We start from the raw sequence: 22390 nt of genomic DNA, 5'->3' as shown, positions 1-22390 counted from the left end.
ATAGATTTGGTGATAATCTTTGCAGTCAATCTCAGAGAAAAGCAATTTCGAAGTTATATTATCACTATATGTGTACATTGTATATTTATTAAAAAATACACACAATCACTATCAGCATACACAATATACAAAACAAACCACAGAAAAAAAAAGATTGATTACTATTTTCGATTGAAATTTAAAAATTCACTGAAGGCAGAGGTAGAGGCTTTGTTATTTAGCGTTAATGTTAATACAAAACCTTGTTGGGAACTAGAGAATAAACAAACTGTCGATTTCTCAGCAAAGCTTCCAAAGCAAATTTTTATCAGGGTAAAATATCTATGTATATATATTTCTCTATGCATGTGTAAATATGTACACAGAGCCAATTTATAGTGTAGTGTGAATTTAGGGGCAAGGTCTTTCTATGGATAGGTGGGACTGTTACCTCTAATACTCTTATTTTATTGATTGCCGGTTTGGATGCTCGTTCGGTAAACATTATACTATATACACTTGCACTGAATATTTATTTAATGGAACAATATACATCGACACTTCATGTCTATGTATCAATATATATATATTCAACAATATCATAAATTTTATATCATTTTCGTTATCTCAGGTACACATTGTTTATTATTATTTACAATATTTGTTTATTATGATGCAATTCAGTTATCTTTGAGGTCCAACAATTTCAAATAAATAAAAGCAGGTCAAAAATGTTTTAAGAGTTTGCACAAAAAATGTATATCTAAAGCCGTGTTTACACCAAAACAAGTTGAAAACCGGAAGCTTGGCACTTCAGGTATAAAAGGTACATGAAAGAACATTGGAATGCACAAATGTTCGATTTTTACGTAGCTAGTGTATATGTTACTCAGTACGCCATACTATTCAGTGTAGAACAACAGACATCTTCTGTCCGTCATCAAGTCGCTTGAAGCGACCATCGCCCGGACGTTCGGGTCGTCAGCCGCTGCGCAACCACCAACCACACCAATGACACCAACAACAACAGCTGAGGTGATGGACACCACTGTCCACACCGAGTAAACATCGCCGGCGCCACTCGCCCTACCATCCGGGACGCAACCGGAGGCCTTCCCTTCCCTGAACGAAGCGAGGAAACACCAGCCAGCCGGTGCAGCTAACAGCCGACAAGACAACAGCAGCCGAGACCATCTGCTGCAGTGCCGTCCAAAAAGGAGGTAAGTCGAAAGATTCCTCCACTAGTTGTAGTTGAGCCGTTAACAACATTTAAAACCATTAAAGATTCAATTGTGCGTGCCCTACCTAACAGTTACCTGATTAAAAAATCAGGTAACTCCCTTCAGATTATTACCCAAACACCTGAAGACTACTCTGTAGCAAAAAAGATCCTGGTGGAGAACAAGAACAAGTTCATTACTTACACCCTTCCCTCAGAAAAAACCACGAGCCTCATCCTCAGGGGCCTGAACGCTTCTTTCTCGCCTGCCGCGATTTTAGAAGAACTGAAGGCGCAAGGAGCCTCCAGCGCGATGAGTGTGAAGCCTTTCGTCACAACTGTGGCGAAAACCATGAATGTGCAGCTAGATCTGTGGCTGGTCACATTCGACTCCTCGTTCTCGGAGCAACAGATCTCTAGCATCAGGGCGATCCAACATACCCTGGTGCGCTTCGAGCAGATCAACAACAAGCAGGTCTTGCAATACAAGAACTGCCAACGAGTGGGTCACGCAGCAACAAACTGCCACCTCGCGTACCGCTGCGTGAAGTGTGACGTAGTTCATGGTCCGGGCGAGTGCTCAAAAAAACACCTGAGCAGGCACCAAAGTGTGTGAACTGCGGGGGCAATGACCACCCCGCAAATTATAGAAACTGCCCAATGTTCGTCCGAGTTGTGGCGAGGAGGAATGCTCAAAAACGAGTACCACCTACTCGTCCTATTCCGATTCCTAGGATAATTGAAAACCCTGCTTTCACACGGCCATCTGTGTCCTTCGCAGACACCGTGCGGAGCAGACACCCGTCCACCCCAGCATCCCAACACCCAAAGCCCGCGAACATTTCCAACCCCGATTTCGTAGAGTTCGCCAAGAAATCGCAGGAATTCTTGTAAATGTTCAACGCGATGATCGGTATCTTAACGTCCAACAATGGATGTTAAGATCATCGAGTTGAATATTAACTCGATCATCGACCGTGCCCGCAGGCTCGAACTCGAGCTATTTCTTGGCGAGCATAAGCCCCACATAGTGCTCCTGTGTGAAACCAGGCTGCACTATAGACATATACCCATTTTCCCAAATTTCAACCTGTACAGAACCGACCGTCCACAGTCCAATCCACTAGGCCGAGACACCTGTGGTGGAACGGCCATCCTTATTTCCGATAAATTCCTTTCCAAACAACTGTTCCCTCCGCCCAATAGCTTCAAATCGATTGAGGTTACTCTTATTTCCTTTGAAACTCAATCATCCCTGGTCTTCGTAGCTGCTGTCTACTGTCCCGACCAATCCTTTAATACCCATGACATCCGTTCGATCCTATCCTACTGTGCCGCTCAACCGAGAGCAAACAAGTCCTGGTACATAATTATAGGGGGAGACCTCAACGCCAGCCACCCGTCATGGTTCGATGTACGGTCGAGCCGGAACGGGGAAACTCTCCACCGTTTCTTAACCACCTCCAATCCCAATATTAACCTCTCCCACTTCAGCCCTGCCCTCCCTTCATTTAATAAAGGGTACTACCATTCCTACCTTGACCACTTCCTAATCAGCAGCAACCTCACCATCAAACCCAATCCAAATACCTATCCCTTCCTAGAAACAGCCCCCGGTATGAGTGACCATGATGCCGTGGTCTTAGAGGTTTCACTCCCCGACAGAGCCACCAGACCCTCACCCACTTTAGTCCCTGACTTCCAGAAGGCGAACTGGAAACTCATCAACTGCACCCTTAAATCCAGACTTGAACCTCTCCTCCTCCCTACCAACGAAACAGTTTCCAATGACACTATAGATTGGACAGCCCGTCAGTACACTGAAGCAATTCAGCAAGTATGTGACGAACTGATACCTTCTCGGTCCCTTAACTACCGCAACTTTATTTCTCTCCCTGACGATATCCTCGTGGATATCAAGTACAAGCGTACCCTAAGGCGGAGGCTATTTAGAAATAGATACTCTCCGCAATCCTCTCCTCTCCGTAACGAAATGCTTTCCCTTGACAGGTCAATCCGCAACAGAATTTTAACCCTCTACACCAACCACCTCCACAAACGCCTCTCCAACATCGAGCTGCACCCTGATACCTTCAGGGAAATCAGAAAAACTTGCCCCCGTCTAGGCAAGCCCTCCCAGCAAACCACCATCCTCCCACAGAACATTTCAACTCCCGAAAAGATGAACATCCTAGCCGATCACTTCCTTCAAGCGCACCATTGCACCCTCCACATTCGCGATCAACACTTCGAAAGTGTTGTGAGCGAATCCATAGAAAAACTACAATCCACTCCAACTTTTTACCAACCCAGTTCCAACCTATCCCTATTCACTCAACCCCTTATCCATCCCGATGAACATGATAATGTTTCTCCCATCCACTTTGTCAGCCCAAGTTCAGTGGAAGCTGCAATTGCAGCCTCCAAGAACAAAACATCAGTGGGTCTCGACAAAATCCCCTCCATAGTTTTCAAAAAGTGCGCCCCCAACATTTCCACCACACTCTCCTCGATCATCAACCACTGTATCCTCAACGCTCACTTCCCCACCGAATGGAAAAATGCTCGCATAGTTCCCGTCCCAAAAAAGAACCTTAATCCACTCAATCCCGATAGCTACAGGCCTATCTCTATCCTTTCTTCCTCCACCAAAATCTTCGAGAGGATTATCAAATCCCTCATAGACGAGCATTGCACTTCCAACAACACATTACCAGAATTCCAATTCGCCAACCGAACTAAACACTCGGTTGAGCACGCGCCACTTGTCCTCAAGACTGATATCCTCCTGGGTATCAATCGGAGGACACCCACCATAGCCTGTCTCCTTGACCTAACGAAAGCTTTCGACTCCGTATGGCAATACGGACTCACGTACAAGCTTTCCGAAATCCTCAATTTCCATCCGCACCTCTGTAAGCTAATACTTAGCTTTCTATAATAGATGGGCGGAAAGCCTTAGTGAGCATCCAGCAGCACCTTTCCTTGTCCTATACTTGCCCAGCCGGCATTCCCCAGGGTTCAGTCCTGTCTGCAACCCTTTTCTCGCTGTTCACCGCAGACATCCCCAAACCACCTCCACACCCGTGTCCCATCCAGATCCTCCAATACGCGGATGGCCTAATCATCTACACAGCCACCAAAGACATCTCCCGTGGTGAAGCGCGTCTGAATGCTTATTTAGACGAACTTTACCACTATTTGACCCGTGAACCAATTTTAACCAATGTTAACTTTTGTCACACTCAAAAAAATCAATTGTTGTAAACATCTTTAGTCCAAGTCGTTGCAAAATTAGTTTACTGAAGTTATTCAACATACTTTAAGAAATAGAAACAGTTTCATTCTTCAAAACAAATGGAAAAGTTCGAAACCCACAAATTTCGTCGCGCAGTGTATAATAAACACAAGATGAACACGTTGCACACAGAATATAAATGAATTCATATAGGAAATATCATCAGAGATATAATAACAACAACCAACATCACTTCCCGCCGAAATAGATTTATCTGACTTCGAAGATATGCTTGCGAAAATCTTGGATCATCTTCCGGTTTATTTTTAGTTGATGCGTTAATATTATAAAGAAGAAATGTTCTGGATGGATTTAAGGGGGTCGCTGTGAATCTCCCCCATGATATTTCTCACTATAATGGTTGCACTTTTGTTGAATTTAATTTAAATATACAAATTGATCAACACCTTTGATGTTCTGCTCATTAATGCAAAAAAAGATTGCATCGACCAGTTAGAATAAGGACGTTGGTTTTATTGATGTTTATCTTTAGTCCAACTTTGCTTATTTCATTCTCCAAATCCAGAGTCATTTGACTAATGTCAACGAGTATTACCTGATGGGAAAGCAAGCAAATGTCATCAACATAAGTGAAATGTTTGAGGAAAAATGATATCGCCTTGATGTACTCCAATCGGAAAAAAATATCCATGATGAAATACTACCATAGCGGACTATGCATCCGGCTTCAAAATTTCTACGAGGTTTTTATTTTATTTTCTTTCTTTCGATCAAGCGTTTTAGGTGTTCTTTGATCGGTTGCAGGATTAGCAATTAGCGTATTTTGTCACGACAACGGAGTCCACTGAATCGCGCTTATCCTGCAATTTATCGATCCAACGCCCGTTTCCGCAGTCATTCAGTTCTTTTGAACTCCTTTCGGGACGCCTGGCGGCATAAATTATGGCATATGTTCCACAGGCGAGATGAGGCAAGCAAGGAAGATTTTAATAAGGATGGAATTACAGACCATAAATCTACCAACCCGGGTGTTGATGGGAGCAGCATAGAAACCTAGATTTCTCTTTATTTGAATTCTATGTACCACTGAGGAGATGACATCCTACTACTAACAGCGCCGGCTTTCAGGAACGCCAATTGGTGGCTCATAAATCAATCCTTTAAATCCAAACTGTCCTAGCACCAACTCACATAAAACTACCAAACGATCAAACAATGGATGGCAAGGGTCGTCAATATATCGGGACCGACGCAATTGAAGGGAATGGATGCTGAACCAATACCAAGCGGCCCAGGAGAACCTCCAGGTGGTGGCACCGGAAAACGCTGTATCGCATTGGCTTGCCGGCCGTGATGCAGTAGGCGAATGCTCCGAGGCCTAGCAAGGGCGATCAGACCCGAGTCTACACGGGGACTCATCTGAAGTGGCTTCGGTCACAAAACCTTACCAGGGGTATACTGGTACCATGGGAACCGAGGTAGCCCCTGGACTCTTATACTTCAGGAGAGTTCCTGTCGTATCTGAGTACAGCTCAATTGGTTGCGGTTGGCCCCCTTGTGGGAGTTTCATGGTGGCTGTGGTTGTGGTCAAGCGAGAAGAGACCTTCGGGCCTCGACGTGGTGTTGCGTATCAACACGGGTGCCGTACTCCTTAGTTCGGTAGAGATTTAGGTAATTCTTGCATCCACCAGTATGAATGCTAAGCCATGCACTTGGTATAGACTGGTACCATTGCGCTTGTCTCAGCGGGGCTCTGATTGTGGTCACAAAATCAATCCGTGCCTGAAGAGGGCCGTAGGATTAAGTTTCAAGACAGGTACCTACGTTAAACACCGAGGAACCTTCGAAGCTCCTTGAATGTAACTAGTCGCGGAAAATTACGTACTCGTGATGTCGATGTGCAATCCGGTGCTTGTAAATAGTGTGCCCGAGAATCTCCATTTCCTGAACACCTAAAATATAATTCGCGGTATCAATCACGACCACGGCTGTTAATGAAACATACGGAAGTGCTGCTCATGCTGCTCCAGATTTTCTGATGTAACCAAAAATCAAGTCCCCTTAAAGTCCAGTCTATAAATCGCTGGAAGGACTGGATGGCCTTTCGTAGGCCGAACGTGATCACTAAAAACTTGACAAACCGAACGGGGTGATGACAGCTGTTTTAGGGGATGTTACTCTCGGCAATCGGAATTTGATGTAAATCTCTTAATTATTTTGATAAAGATTCATTTGCCAGTTAGCCTCGCGAGAACATCCCCAATTTGTTTCATTGGGTACCGATCGGGATGAGTAATCGTATTAAGGCGGCGGTAATCCACGCAGGGCCGTCAGGAGCTATCCTTTTTTGGAACAAGATGAAACGGACTCCAGCAAAGGATGATTGACTAATAACAGTGACCCATTTTAAGCAGGTACTCAAACTCTAATTTTGCGCAGCTAATTTCTAAATAGTAAGTCGGCGATCTCTTTCGGCAACTGGTAGACCAGTTCTTATAACATGACGGCGCACCGAAGGAAATGAGGTTGTACCCTGGGAATCAATTAGGTTGAGGCCGCAATCCTTTGTATGATTCACCGGTTGCCGAATTGATGACGCATTGATTACGAATGTCTATCACTAACCCAAAATTGCAGATGAAATCGGCACCGATGATAAGCCGGGACACGTTAGGCACATAAAATTTCCATTCCGCTAGAAACCTACATTTACTGACAGCAACTGTTGTCCGAAAGTCTCCAACTAAAAGGGCGATTTGGGTCACCCAATAGCTGTTATGCTCTGTAATTTTTCACACGGGACACGCTGAAGATTTTTCGAAAATCTTTGGGTAGACGTCGTAAATAAAGCGATTTCAGGAGTGGCTCTAAAACCATCAGATCGTTCTTTACGCGCAAAAGTTGAGAAGGCCTGTCCCGACCGAGTTCGAGGCCCGTCAAAAACTCCCGCAGCTCCATTTCCTCCGACATGACAAACGCGCAGATCAGATGATCCTTTGATGCCTGAAATCTTCCCACAATGGGCGGAGTTTCGATCAAATCCTCAATCTGCACGGGGAGTCATGGCCTGAATTTGGCTTGTGGTGAATGCTGGTAACTCTACATCTACTAGGAAAGTCTTCTGCAATGCAGTCCGTTTTGCTCAATGGCCCGGAAGTATAGGCTAATCCCCTTAGAAAGGAGGTGTACTATAAACGCCATGCCTACCTGTATTCATATTTAGACGAGATTTACCGATAGTTTACTTAGTGGAAATTGTTCATAAAGGCCAAATGAGTATGAATATCGGAAAAAGCTTCCTACATTACTAATCTGCCCTTGCAAATTCTAACTTCTCCCATCCCATCTGCTTTGGTGACAGGTATAAAAATCCCTTACATCGAAAATATTAGATCGGTGCACCAAGGTCAAGATTTTCTGCTATAAGGAGTTAATTCGTCCATTGGTCCCTATCAACTACATCTTCTGGATTAACATCTGTCCTGGTCAGATAGAGAGGTTGCGTCTTGACCAAAAGCAAATCTTTCACAACTGTATTCATTAAATTTATTAAAAAACGATACGACAAAGTACATATCCAACTAAACCTTCTCCATAACGCCATCCATTAATTAGAAGCTTTTTGGGTCTATGTAGGTGGGTTTCCCTGGTTTGGGAATAAATATTATCTTCACATTACACTAGCTGATTGGAATATAAGCATGTGCTAGGCAAGCATGGTATATATTCCGAATGTGCAAGCCCTGGGCATCCATTCCGGCTATTACTAGAGCAGGAATAATGTCATCCGGACCTGCAGAGTTGTATCTGTCATCATCAGACGCAACAACCGGTCTAGGCTTACCTTAACGAGCAACTCCAGACATACCGGTTTTGCGCCGAGGTCCACCAATTCGATATCCCTAAAACCCGTCTGGCCTCCTGATCTACGCCATCATTCCATCTCAGGCAGGGTCTGACTCGTTTTCTTTTTCTACCATAAATATTGCCCTTATAGACTTTCCGGGCTGGATCATTCTCATCCATACGGATTAAGTGACTAGCCCACCGCAACCTATTGAGCCGGATTGACCACAACTGGTCATGGTATCGCTCATATATTTCGTCGTTATGTAGGCTACGGAATCATCCATCCTCATGTAGAAAGTCAAAAATTTTTCGGAGGATTTTTCTCTCGAACGCGGCCAAGAGTTCGCAATCTTTTTTTGCTAACAACTCAGATCTCCGAGAAATACATAAGAACTGGCAAGATCATAGTCTTGTACAATAAGAACGTTGACCCTATGGTGAGACGTTTCGAGCGAAACAGTTTTTGTAAGCTGGAATAGGCTCTGTTGACAGCCAACAGCCGAGCACGGATTTCATCTTCATAACTGTTATCGGTTGTGATTTTCAACCCTAGATAGGAGAAATTTTTAACTGTCTCAAAGTTGTAGTCTCCTATTTTCATTATTTTTGTTTAGCCGGTGCGATTCCATGTAGTTGATGCTTTAGATTACTCTGGCTAAGCTGTCAAAGGCGGCTTTAAAGTCGATGAAAAAATGGTGCAACTGAGGTCCGTATTCCAACAGTTTTTCCATCGATTGCCGCAGAGAGAAAATCTTATCTGCTGCTGATTTGCGTGGAGTGAATCCTCTTTGGTATGGGAAAATGATGTTCTGGGCGTATGGGGCTATCCGGCCTAGCAAGATAGAGGAGAATAAATTATAGATGGTACTCAGCAACGTGATACCTCTATAATTGCTGCACTGCGTGATATCCCCCATTTTTCTGTGTGGGACAGATAATGCCTCTTTGCCAGTCGTCAGGCATTGATTCACTATCCCACACCTTGAGTCTCAGTTGATGAACCGCTTGGTGTAGTTAGTGGACTCCATATTTAGCCAATTCGACTGTAATTTCATCGGCTCCTGGCAACTTATATGATAGTTTTTAAACCGGTTGATTGCACGGACCTCCAACTCGCCGATACTTTGGTTGTTGGGTAGTTCATCAAAAAACTCAACCCATCATTCCAATATGCCCATTGTGTCGGAAATCAGATTTCCCTATTTGTGTCGGCAGGATGACCATCGAGGTGTGTAAGGCTTCATTCGGTTGACTTGTTGGTAAAAGTTCCGCGCCTGGTGCGGTGTTCCCTGTATTTTTCGAGTTCACAGACCTGTTGGTTCTCCCAGGCTTCCTTTTTCCGTCTGTGAAGTCGCTTCTCCGTTCGACGGAGTTCAAGATAAGTCTCTGTGCGTGCCCGCGATCCTTGAGAATGCAACATTACTCGGTATGCAGCATTCTTCTATTTCATTACTAGCTTACATTCATCATCAAATGTTTTTGGCCGTATTAATTATAACCTTCTTCAGGTGGTTGTGAAAATCATTTGTTGATGCTTCATCTCCAGGACATCTGTTAGGAGCAGTGATTGCGGCATCCATTACCCCCTTATAGGGCTGTGTTGTGAATGGCTTCAGTATTCACTCTCAACTGAGTGTCAGAGGGGATTGTAGGTGGTGCTGCAATTCTAGCCCGGAGCACTATGCCAACGAGATAGTGATCCGCGTCTGATACTTTTTCTGATCAAAATGGATTATTTTTTCAATTAATTTTTGAATGCAGTAAAATTTTAACCTTACCAAAGAAAGAAAGAGAGAGAGAGTATTTTTTCACCCGAATCAACCTGCTAGTGTTCGTATACCCATTTCGATAAATGGGGTCCCGTTTCCAATCTCAATGTTGAATTTACGCGCAAGTACCCAGTTCCATGGTGTAAATAATCTGAAGCATTGCATCTAATAACAGCCTATTTCTCTCATAGCAAAGATGCTATACGCAGCAACACAAATTCATATAAATAGGCAACTAGTATTGATTAAGCAATCTCCCTGAATCTTCTTTCATATTTTAGTTTTTTCCACGAAGCGGTAAACCAAAGTCAATGTGGTTTAATGTCGGTAAACTTCACAAAGCGTACGGACCGAAATAAAGGGCACGTTGAAGACTGCTGAGACATCTTGAATGACACTTTGCTAGGCGTAACACGCACTACACCAGCCACCCTTTTGAATTTTCTTTTTCCCTGTTCAAAATTCATCTCGTGCCCGCCTAATTGGCAGTTTCACTTTATTTAGCTTAAATTCATTGCGGTTTAGATATTAACTTCTGGATATATTACAAAATCGTCACTAAAATCTCCAATTCTTCCCCAAACTACTAAAATTTGAACTATGCAAGCCCCAATCCCGCACGATCGAGACGTTCACTATCTGTTCGAGCCGCAAAAAAAAAACTCCCTTCTCTTCTTCCCTCAACCAACTCCCCCGCCATATTGCGCGGCAAGGCAGGCACCATGATAAATTTCCCTTTCGTGGCCGAAACTTGACGACTCAAATTCGAAATTTCAAATTCGAATTTCAAATTTGTAAATTAAAATCTCGAAAACGGCCAGGAAAATTATATCGACGAAAAACTAGAACGATCATTAAACCCAGAATCTATGTTTTCAGACTAATTGAATATCAGCATGAAAATATGATATCTATCCCCAATCCATTACTCAGTCAAACCTAAAAGCTTCTTGCTTTTTTTGGGTAACATATATTCTACATTCCTTAGAACTCTACCGTAACGGAAGCCACTTTCTAATCAATGTAAATCTGTCGATTTGTAGTTATTTTCATAAATTTCTGATTTATTCCTTATTCCGAAATTGGACGAGCTCATGTCAAACCAAAATTTGTTCACGCCTTTTCCGGTTTATTAGCTCAGATATACTTCCCTAGAAAAAGCATTTATGTTCGAGTTAAAAGAAACTGTTCTAGTTCTCCACCCCCTGAAATATATCGCGTTTGCGAAAATAATTTATAACTGCACATCACGCACGAATTTATCGCGACAACATTTCACTATATATTTTTGGATACAGGACATGTGTGACTGGGCTGGAAATCGAGGAAGTGTGTAGTATGTAGCTTTGACGATATTTGGAGGTATTTAATTGATATGGAGTTGTCTCGCACGTTTCAGTACTAAGCTCACCAAAAAAATGATTCAAGGTCGTCAAATCTTTCTTCATAATAACGCTATCGACTGATAAAGTCGCCCACAACACTTCACTGTATTAAATTCAAAAGACGACATTATCACGATTAGAGGCAGCGAGTACAGTCATTAAGTCATGTTCTAAATTTGGTTACGATTAGGTCATGTATTCACAAGTAGCTGCTCGGTTGCTTTACAGGTAAATGTTGGGGGGTGGAAACGAGTGGCTGTGAAACTTTGCGAATATGGTAGCAGTGAAAGTTTGTAGGTACTCGTATTTGCTAAACCCTTGTGGAGGGTGGGGAAAGGGGGAACGTTATGTGATACAATTGGTAATGAGTTCTAGGGTAATATGCAAAGCGTGACCTAAAGCTGTGGAGAATAAAATGGTTATAGTCAGGAGTGGTTACAATGAATTGCTGAGACCTGATAAGAGAAATGTATGGATAAAGTATACTATGATGTTACTGCCCATATGTATATCATGGACGCGAGGTTGTATGAGCTTGTGCATAGGGATGTCAAAGCAGAAAGAGGAATAGACCTTTACAGGGGGTACTCGATGTGATACAGGACGATTCATCGCAATGGAAGCTTGCGCAACATATTCCTATGCTTCAGAGTCATCCGGACCATGGCAGCAAACGATTCTACTTAATCAACTCAATGGTGAGATGAGTGTGAAGAATGCATCGCAAACAATAGGTCCATAAAAAGTTATAGTAAAACTAAAGTCCGTAAATGGAGGACACATGCCCCAATCAATGAAGCAATGTTACAACTACACTTATATCTTTGCCGACTTATAATACAGTTGAAGCAAAGAAAAAACTCAGTCTTTTAGCTTCAATTCAATTCCAAATATAAGGTCAAAAGAAACTCATTTCATGGTCACTTCAACAATATGAACAAGTCGGAAAACCGAAAACTGGGTGCTTCAGGTATGAAAGGTTTTGTTTGCTTCTTGTGTGAGTATACTTGAGTGCAGAACTACCCCATTAGTACGTAGCCCGTTAAGAATATGCATTTAGCATGTCAGATTTATCATAGTACTTCGGGTTGTCAATTTACACTGTAAAGACAACTTTGAGCTACTGTCACTTTGGTACTAATAGTATGATTGATCAGATATCGATATGGAGAGTATTTTCAGGCACCATATAGAGGCATCTTCATGATTTTTTTCAGATTTTTCGGTTGGGTAGTTTCTGAGAATGGGTCCGTTAAAGAAATCATCGCTTTCCACTCCTCCCACTCCCCGCCTTTTTAACAAATCTCAAAACTAATACCGGCTTCGAAAATTACTAATCGAGACCTTTCATATGATACCCTACATGACTATATTTGGTGAAAAAAAATTGTTACACCCCTCTTTTACATGTATAGGGACCCCCGGTGCTCAACCCTATCGGCCAAACCAGAACCAAGTGGCTGAGGAGAACCTCCATAGTGGTGGCACCGGGAGACGTTGTAATCACTTTGGTTTGCCGCCCGTGATTCAGTAGGCGAATGCTCCAAAGGCCTAATCAGAGCGATCAGACCCGAGTCTGCACGGGGACTCATTTGAAGTGGCAAATTGGTCACGAAACCTTACCAGGGGTATACTGCTACCATGGGAACCGGGAAAGCCCCTGGACTCACATACTTCGGGTGAACTTCTGTTGTATGTGAGGACAGCTCGATTATTTGCGGTTGGCCCCCCTAGTGGGAGTTTCATGGTGGTTGTGGTTATGCTCAAGCGAGAAGAGACTTTCGGGCCTCGGTGTGGTGTTGCGTATCAACACGGGTGCCGTACTCCATAGTTCGGTAGAGATTTAGGTAATTCTTGCATCCACCAGTATGAATATTAAGCCATGCACTTGGTATAGACTGGTACCGTTGTTGCTTGTCTCAGCGTGGCTCTGATTGTGGTCACAAAATCAATCCGTGTCTTAAGAGGACCGTAGGATTAAGTCTCACGACAGGTACTTACGTTAAACACCGAGGACTTCACTGTATAGAGACCCCCCCTAAATCTCAACGTAGAAGGATATCAATCACTGCATGTCTGGGAGTCCACAGTTCCCACCTTCTCACCAAATTTCGTGTCAATCGGTATAGCCGTTTCTGAGAAAAGTGCCTGTGACAGACAGACAAACAGACAGCAGAATGGGGTACCAGAGAAACCAACGCAAGAGGACGAATATTGCTGGAGACATTTTCACGCTTGAACGTGGTACTTGCCAACTCTGGGGGAGCCAACGCATTCCGGAGAGGAGAATTTCAGTCGGTGGTAGACCTCACCTTCGTCAGTGATACTCTAATCAGAGACTTGCAGTAGCGTGTCAGCGAGGAGAACACATACAGCGATCATCAGGCTATCATCTTTCAAACCTCGCAAAGGAATAATATGAAGCTGGGTAACTAAGAAATTCGACGCAGAAACGTTCAAGGAGTTATAATACTTCTGGAAGATACATTCCTATCGGGAAGCGCACAAAACAAAGTTTCACAGGTCGTGGAAAAATTGCAGCAGACATGCGATGCCGCTATGCCTCGACGTAGCACTTTCCGAAGACAAAATCCTAATTTTTGGTGGAATTCCAAAATTGAGGAATGCCGGAAAAAGTGCCTCGAAGCTAGGAGACGCTCCCAGTGCAGAAGAAACCGACCTGAATTCGTTGAGCTACACATGCAATATCAGAACGCGAGGAAAAAATTGCAAGTAGCTATCACGAAGACCAAATCCGAACATTTCAAGCGGATGAGTACCGAAGCTGATTCTGATCCATGGGGTGGCGCCTACAGGTCTGTAATGTCATCACTGAAAGGCAAGCGCTCCCCACCGATTACCTGTTCAAAATTACTACAAAACATAGTGGACACTCTCTTCCCAGAGGATATGAACTACACAAATCTGCCTAAAGTTCATGTAAACCCCGACGAAATTCCTGAAGTGGTAGAAGAGGAAATTTTTGATGCAGCAAGGAAATTCGCTGAAAATAAGACCCCAGGGCCAGATGGAATCCCGAATATCGCCCTGAAAGTGGCAGCCAGGTCAGCACCAGGTATGTTTGCCAAAGTTTTTACGCCATAACTTAGAGAAGGAGAATTCCCCGAGCAATGGAAGCTGCAAAAGTTGATACTTATTCCGAAGCCAGGTAAACCATTGGGAGACCCCTCCTCATATCGACCGATATGTTTGGTCAATACCATTGGTAAACTATTTGAACGAGTATTATACAACAGACTGCTCGCTGTTGCGGAAAAGGAAGGAGGCCTATCCGACAAACAATTCGGATTTCATAAGGCGAAATCAACTGTCCACGCAATCAGCATGCTGACTGGTTTGGCTCAGGCTGCAACAGAAGAAGGAAAATGCTGTGCAGTAATAACCCTCGACGTAAAAAATGCGTTCAATAGTGCAAAATCGAAAAAAATAATCGAGGCACTCGACAAGATACAGGCCCCGAAGTACATTGTACGCATTGTGGTTGAGTTTCTCCTTGGGAGAAGGGGCTAAAAGGGAGAGGGGGAGGACTAAAAATATTCCCGACAATTTGCGGAGTGCCACAGGGTTCTGTCATGGGTCCCTTGCTGTGGTTAGTTATGTATGATGGAGTGTTGACGCTACGCCTACCGGACAACGTGATAACTATTGGCTTCGCCGATGATATCGGAATAACAGTGGTTGCAAAGTACCACCACCAAGACGAAATCGAGATCTACGCAAATGAAGCGATATGGGAGATCAATTCCTGGTTGAGAAATTCTGACCTTTCACTTGCTGAACATAAAACAGAAGTAGTTCTCATTAGCAACCATCGCTCAAATACTTCGGAGTAATTATTGACAGAAGACTCAACTTCAAAAGACACATTTAGTACGCCGCAACTAAAGCGTCTTCCATCGCTGCAACGATCTCGAGGATACTACCGAATGTTAGTGGGCCAAGACAAAGTCGACGTCTTCTGCTCTCTAGGGTAGTCAGCTCCGTGTTACTCTACGCAGCTCCAGTTTGGGCAACTGCTCTGAATAACAAAGTGAATTGCCGAAAATTGGGAATGGCGTATCGGCTAAGTGCACTCCGGATATGCAGTGCGTATCGGACAACATCAGGAGAAGCAGCATATGTACTAGCAGGGATGCTCCCCATATACATCTTGGCGAAGGAAGGCCGGCGACTCTACGACAAAACGTATGCAACTGGAGAGTCTAGCGCATTTCGATGGCAGCTGGCACGGTGGGAATCTACCGGACGGTGGCAAAAGCGATGGGACGCGTCCCAAACTGGTCGTTGAACATACTGCCTCATTCCGAACAAACGAAACCATAGGGAATTAAGCTACGAGTTAACACAATTCTTAAGCGGACATGGAGGTTATCGTCCTTATTTACATCGATTTGGTCACGACGAGACACCATGCTTCCCAAGATGTGGTAACGTGGCTGAGAATGCGGAGCATGTCATATTTGATTGCCCCAGGTTCACCGCGCACCGAACAAGAATGGAAGCGGTCGCAGACAGGCGTTTAACATCCGAAAACATTGTGAAGTTTATGCTGGAGTCAACGGATGTCTGGAACCAGGTTGTAAGGGAACTACAAGCTATCCACCAACAGCTTAGGCAGGAAGAACTACGACGAAAACAAGGAAGGAAGAGAACCATAATGACCCGCAGTTAAAAGCTGATCCAGCCCCGCGACGCAATACTTTATAGGAGTTCCGTGGGGAAAGTGGATTGAGAAGGAGGTGGTTTTAGTGAGTAGAAGTCTCACATAACTGCGTGGTAGGAGCCAGTGGTAGGTTTTGAATCTTTCCACCTTCCAACGCCGAAAAAAAGGCAGACAGACAGACGGACGGACAGACAGAACCTTTGGGTGATCCTTCGTCTTATAGCCTGCTAAACGGCATCGGCAAACTTTTCGAACGTGTCATCTTCAATGGGCTTGTACCAATTACAGAAAGGGAGGGTGGTCTCTCAGACAGGCAGTTCGGGTTCCGAAAGGCAAGATCTACTGTCAATGCCATCAGCACGGTGACGGAAATTGCGGAAAAAGCAATGGAGGCCAATAAATCTTGCGCGGTAGTTACTCTCGACGTGAAGAATGCTTTTAATACGGCAAAGTGGAGCAAAATAATTGCGACTTTAGCCGAATTGGGCGCTCCTAAATATCTAGTGCACATAGTCATGGAATTTCTCCGGGAGAGGATATTGTGCTACGATTCGGACGATGGACCTAAGACGTATACAACAACCTGCGGGGTTCCACAAGGATCAGTTCTCGGTCGTACGATGGAATTTTAAAGTTGCAACTACCTAAAGGAGTGACAACCATTGGCTTCGCAGACGATATCGGAGTAACTATCGTGGCCCAAGACATTGATGAGATCGAGGTACTCACAAACGAGGCAATTTTTGAAATCAGGTCTTGGCTAGAGGAACCTGGTCTGACACTTGCGGAGCATAAAACCGAGGCAGTTTTGATTAAAAAGCGAAGGAAGCAGACGTCGATAAAGATTAGGATTGGTGAACACATAATACAGTCGCAGCCAACACTTAAGTACCTAGGAGTCATGGTTGACCAAAGACTGAAATTCAAGTCTCATCTTCAAAATTTAGCAACCAAGGCTTCCGGAGTGGCTACATTGTTGCCAAGAATGTTGCCAAATATAGGTGGTCCTAGGCAAAGCCGTCGGCTCCTGATCTCGAGTGTTGTTAGCTCCATCTTGCTTTATGCAGCTCCAGTCTGGGCATCGTCTTTGAAGGTGGAAGCAAACAGAAGAAAAATCGCAGTCGCATACCGATTGAGCGCATTACGTACGTCATGCGCTTACCGTACAACTTCAGATGAAGCAGCTTGTGTGATAGCTGGCATGATCCCCATCGACATCTTGGCGAACGAGGGCCGACGCCTCTATGACCCATCATATGCAATCGGTGAGTCCTATTCCAATCGTCGGCAATTGGCACGAAGTGATTCTATTTTGGAATGGTAAAAAAGGTGGGATGATTCACCTAAAGGACGCTGGACACACAGGATTATTCCAGATGTCTCTAAATGGATCAAGCGAAGGCACGGTGAGGTTAGTTACCACCTAACTCAATTCCTAAGCGGACACGGAGCGTACCGTGCATACCTTTATCGCTTCGGGCGTGACGACTCCCCGTATTGCCCGACATGCGTGATGATTCCGAAAGATGCGGAGCATGTTGTTTTTAACTGCCCGCGGTTCGCTGCACGCGGAAGCGGAAATTGACGACGAGGCACGGTTGACACCCGAGAATATCGTGGACCACATGCTAGCCTCTCAAACATCTTGGAGGGCGGTGGAAAAATTAATGAAGCCGATCCACAATCTGTTGAAGAGGGAGGAGGGAGGAGGAAAGTTACAAATAACGAGAAAAGCCGCAGTTCATAACTGATCCTGCCCTGCGATGTAATACCGAAATGGCAATCCCGCGGGGTAAGCGAAGGAGAAGGAGGTGGTTTTAGTGAATAAAAGTCTCACATAACCGTATGGCAGGAACCAGCGGTAGGTTTTGAACCTTTTCACCTTCCAAGGTATAAAAAAAAAAAGACGGACAGACAGAGAGACAGACGGACCGATAGACAGACAGACAGACATTGAACCGATTTTAATAATTTAATTTTAAATTTTAAATTTAAATTTTAAAAATCTCGCTCCAGGGTTCTGTATAAGCAGAAATCTTTAACTTCTCAGACAAAGGTAGACTCATTAAAACGGCGCCAATTATCGGGAGGACCTTGTTTAACGAACAAGTGCAGGCAACTGGGAACTACGAGTTTGTGAGTTAGTTTACGTATTGTTGCTATAATCAAAAAGACTAATCACAGCCACCTATCATCAATCACTCCAAATGATGACCTCAACTACCAAACAAAGATATGCCGTTGGCACGTGCCCTCGAAGCAGCACCTTGTACTTCTCTTATAACATGTTCATATAACGAATCCACTACAAGTTTTGCATGTCGTCTCGGACAGACAAATCTTCTAACACGATGTCCTCGTTTTTTGCATTTTCCAATAGTGAGAAAGGATGCAGGTGCACGGCCTACAATCCAAGTCCTGTCTCGATAATATTGTCCCACTTTGCACATATCCAGGAAATCTTCCCCTTATCCAAGCGCATGCTCTTATTGATCCCGGGAATGTGATATTCCTGCTACAGACAAAGAAGAAAAAGTCCACAAATTACACCAACCTGTATGGCGTCTTATCTGAAAACGTAAATAAACACGAAACTGCGGAAGCGGAAGGACACTAGCAATGAGACTAGAGCAGTATATCGTCATGATAGCGTAGCACTTGGGGGGATGATGTCATCTCATTGAGATGCGTCCGTGTGACTCACACTCCAAACACAATTCATCTTGAGTGTCCTTACCTTGATAGTCCTTGTTCCCACGAGCTCGACGAGTTTGTACGTTGATTCAGAGTCAGCAGCACTAAACTAATGGTCTCCACTTGAAAACTTCCGCACTGGTTCACCAACACTACACTTTTCACTGCCGTTCCAATCACTTCCCAATAATAGTCCACAGTCCAACTGACCACTCTGGTATTAAAGCAATATTACAAAATCTCCGAAAAATTCAAATTATTTTTAACTGAGCACGACACCCAATGCCCAGCCACAAACTTCTCAAGCAGCCCAACTTTGTGATTAGATAAAAGCTCTTGAGTGCCTTCCAGAGCAAGCGAACGTTTATTTTGATAATAAATCGGACCAACTATATTCGTAGCCTTGTTAGCTGGAAGGAAGCTTTATTAAATCTCAGATACTGGATGGGGAAGTTTCGCATATCTGATAGCAAACAGTCTCAGCCAATAAAAGATATTCCAGTTTGCAGAGCTTGTGCACGAAAGTTCAGTGCTAGATTCGGTCAAATTCCAAAGCGAACTATTTAGATACTTTGCCTTGAGTAAAGCTCTAGTCGTTTATCGGGGGCTCATGATTTTCGAGCTTATTTAGATTGCAGGTGAGAATGGCCACGGAGGGCAAGAACCCAAAAATTTATTAAAAATGTATCTGAATTTATTGATGACAGCCAGCCCTCCTTGATTCTCCCTGGGTCCAGAGTTTTCTAGCAGGCCGGAAGAGAGACCTAACAATGGAAGGAACTCAGATAGAACCAAAGATATTTAAACTGGATAGAGCATTCGATTGGGAAGAAGGCGAAAACGGGATTTGCTCAACAAAAAATTATACAGAATGAAGATAAAGTCACCACCCATGAGACAAGCCTCCCCCCTAGAGGTTCAACAAATACCAAACTTTGTCATCAACAAATCGTCGCAAACATTTATAACACGCGAGCTGGAACTACTCAATAACGGACTCAATTTCGCAATCAATACTAAACCCCAAATTGAAGACGTGGTCATCGACGTAGAAGGAGCCATTCGGCACCTAGACTCCGAATCAAAGGAAATCGTTCGTAAAGAAGTGGGGGACATTCTAGACAAGAGAACAACAAGTGGAAAAACAACGATATGACCCGATAGTTAAGAAATGGAGAGAAAAGGATGTTTTCTACACGAAAGCCGACAAAGGAAACGCGGTTGTAATAATAGATAAGAACGAATACAACAGTACCCTAGAAGAAAAACTGAAAAATGGAAATTTTTTCAAGTTGAGAAACAATCCCCTCCCTGAATCCATAAAAAGGGTAGAAAAGGCACTTAACGAAAGTAGGAAAATACTGGGAAACATTGCAGCCTTGAGGATGCCAAACCCGTCTTTAAGCGTAGTACTAAGTTTTTCGCACGAAAAAATATTTTCGAACGAAATTTTTTCGCTGTGGAAAATTGACAGTGGAGATTTGTGACAGTGATAGTGGAGATTTTCAATTTTAAAGAAAATAGCAGTGTTCCACAAAATACAAAAAATGTTTATCTATTTAGACTCTGATTCTGATTTGGAAGATGCTATTTTGTTATATAGTGCAGCGCTTGCCGAATCTATCAAAAAACAAAAAAAGAAAAGGCAAAATAAAAGCATTTATTTGAAGAAGCGACAAAAAAGTGGCAGGTTTGCAAGAGATGTGAGTTGTATTCTGCAAATTCGTTCAATTAGTATTTTTTAATTTGTCTAATATAGTTTCAGGATTTAATTAAAGATCCAATAAGATTCTGTGAAAATTTTCACATGGACGTGATAACTTTTCAGCGGATCCTATCGATGGTGACAGCTTATTTGAAGCCCAAGAAAATGACTCGGCCAACAGATGGAATATCTCCGAATCAAAAGTTGGCGGCAGTGTTAGAGTAAAAAATCCAAACAAACTGAAAATTCTGCACATTCTTCTTCATTGCCAATCGAAGTTTCGGGAGATTCACTTTCATCTAGAATGAGCTCACTGCCGGATTTTTGGCACTGTTTTTTCCTTCCCCTATAACGTGCTAAATCTTTAAAAGATCTATAGATGGTCTTGCATTCCGCAACTGTAATAAAAGCACAAATATAATGCCTACACCAACATTTTCATAAAACTATATTACCTGGTCTTTTCATTTCTTTGGAAATCTTCTCCCAACCGGCAGCCAATGCCGTACTTTTTCGATGCCCTGCTTCGGACAAATCCCACACAGCACTATTTTCTTTTAAAATTTTAATAAATTTTTTCTTTTCATCTACACTCAACTTTTTCATTTTAAATTCTATAAATTAGGTCCGTCCACTTACAATAGCCAAACACAATAGAATTTTATAGACTGTTGGTCAGTCAGTTTATCATCTGCCTATCTGTCATATTTTCGCGCGAAAATAATGTGTAGGTGCATTGTTTTCGCACGGAAATTTGACAACTGTGTGTAGATTTCTGTGGATAATTGTGTCTTAGCTAATTTGGTCGAAATTTTTTCGTGCGAAAAACTTAGTACCACGGTGTGAAATTATTTCACAAATGCGAAATTTTTGACAGTTTTTATATGAGATTTCACGCGAAAAAGCGAACTTAGTACTATGCTTTACCGAGAATGAGGATCCAGCCAAAAATCCACAAGCAAGGTAATGAGACACGAGAGATCATAGCGGACACCAACTCTCCAACCTATAAAATCGCAAAGTGGCTTATGAAAGAAATAAGCACCATTGGAAATTATCACAGCAAGTATGCAGTAAAAAACAGCAAGGAGCTAGTGGAGAAACTTGTTGCACACAAAAACCTAGAGAAAAGCGATTGTCTGGTATCATTCGATATAAAAGCCTTATATCCGAGCATACCAACCAAAGAAGCCATTTGGAAACTCGAGGATTGGCTAACAGAACAATGAGTGGAAATGAACAAGAGGAAAAAGGCGAAAGTCTACACAAAACTAGCAGCTCTCTGCATGAATGAGAACTACTTTGTCTGCAGAGACTAATTCTACAATACCACCCCAGGAACTGCAATGGAGAACCCGTTATTCCCTTTGATAAGCTAAATCTTCATGAAAAGCATAGGAGAAGAAATTGAAAAACCGGGTATCATGCCAAAATTTTGGGCACGTTACGTAGACGACATTTTGGTTATAATCCCAAATGAAGACATCGAGAAGCAATAAATAACATACACCGCAACATAACTTTCACAATGGAAAAGGATGATGACCAACGGATAGCGTTTTCGGACCAACAACGTCCAACAATAAACTCGAGTTTGACATATACAGAAAGAAAACTCACACACAACGAACCATACCAAGGACATCGAAACACACATACGGCAGAAAATGGCGGCTTACTACAATATGATACATCGGCTGCTAGTGACACCATTGACAGAAGAGCGATTCAAAAAAGAAATAACTTATATAAAAGACACAGCGGTGAAAAACGGATACAGTAGGGGGGAAATAGACAGAATATTACGTAAAAAGCAAAATAGAATAAATAGGGACCAACTAACAACA

The 22390-nt window shown here is 43.2% G+C and overlaps 2 protein-coding genes across 3 annotated transcripts in view; one reads left to right on the top strand and one right to left on the bottom strand.

Annotated features, from left to right (window-relative positions):
- Nucleotides 1–19235, bottom strand: part of LOC119647810 (tubulin polymerization-promoting protein homolog) — a 37467-nt gene extending 18232 nt beyond the window's left edge. Inside the window, exon 1 of one of the 2 annotated variants that reach the window (XM_038049027.1) lies at nucleotides 18882–19235. The gene's annotated coding sequence lies outside the window, so the exon portion shown is untranslated. Of the gene's footprint in view, nucleotides 1–162; nucleotides 296–18881 lie in introns of those variants that run through there. The other variant, XM_038049028.1, reaches the window with a different exon arrangement.
- LOC119648626 overlaps nucleotides 1–22390 on the top strand; it is an 84258-nt gene that overhangs the window by 25311 nt on the left and 36557 nt on the right. The gene's annotated exons all lie outside the window — the stretch shown is intronic.

This window comes from Hermetia illucens, chromosome 2 (genome assembly GCF_905115235.1).
Source record: "Hermetia illucens chromosome 2, iHerIll2.2.curated.20191125, whole genome shotgun sequence".
Classification (NCBI taxonomy): Eukaryota; Metazoa; Arthropoda; class Insecta; order Diptera; family Stratiomyidae; genus Hermetia; species Hermetia illucens.
Note: the sequence above shows the minus strand (reverse complement) of the source record. Positions and strands in the feature narration are given on the sequence as shown.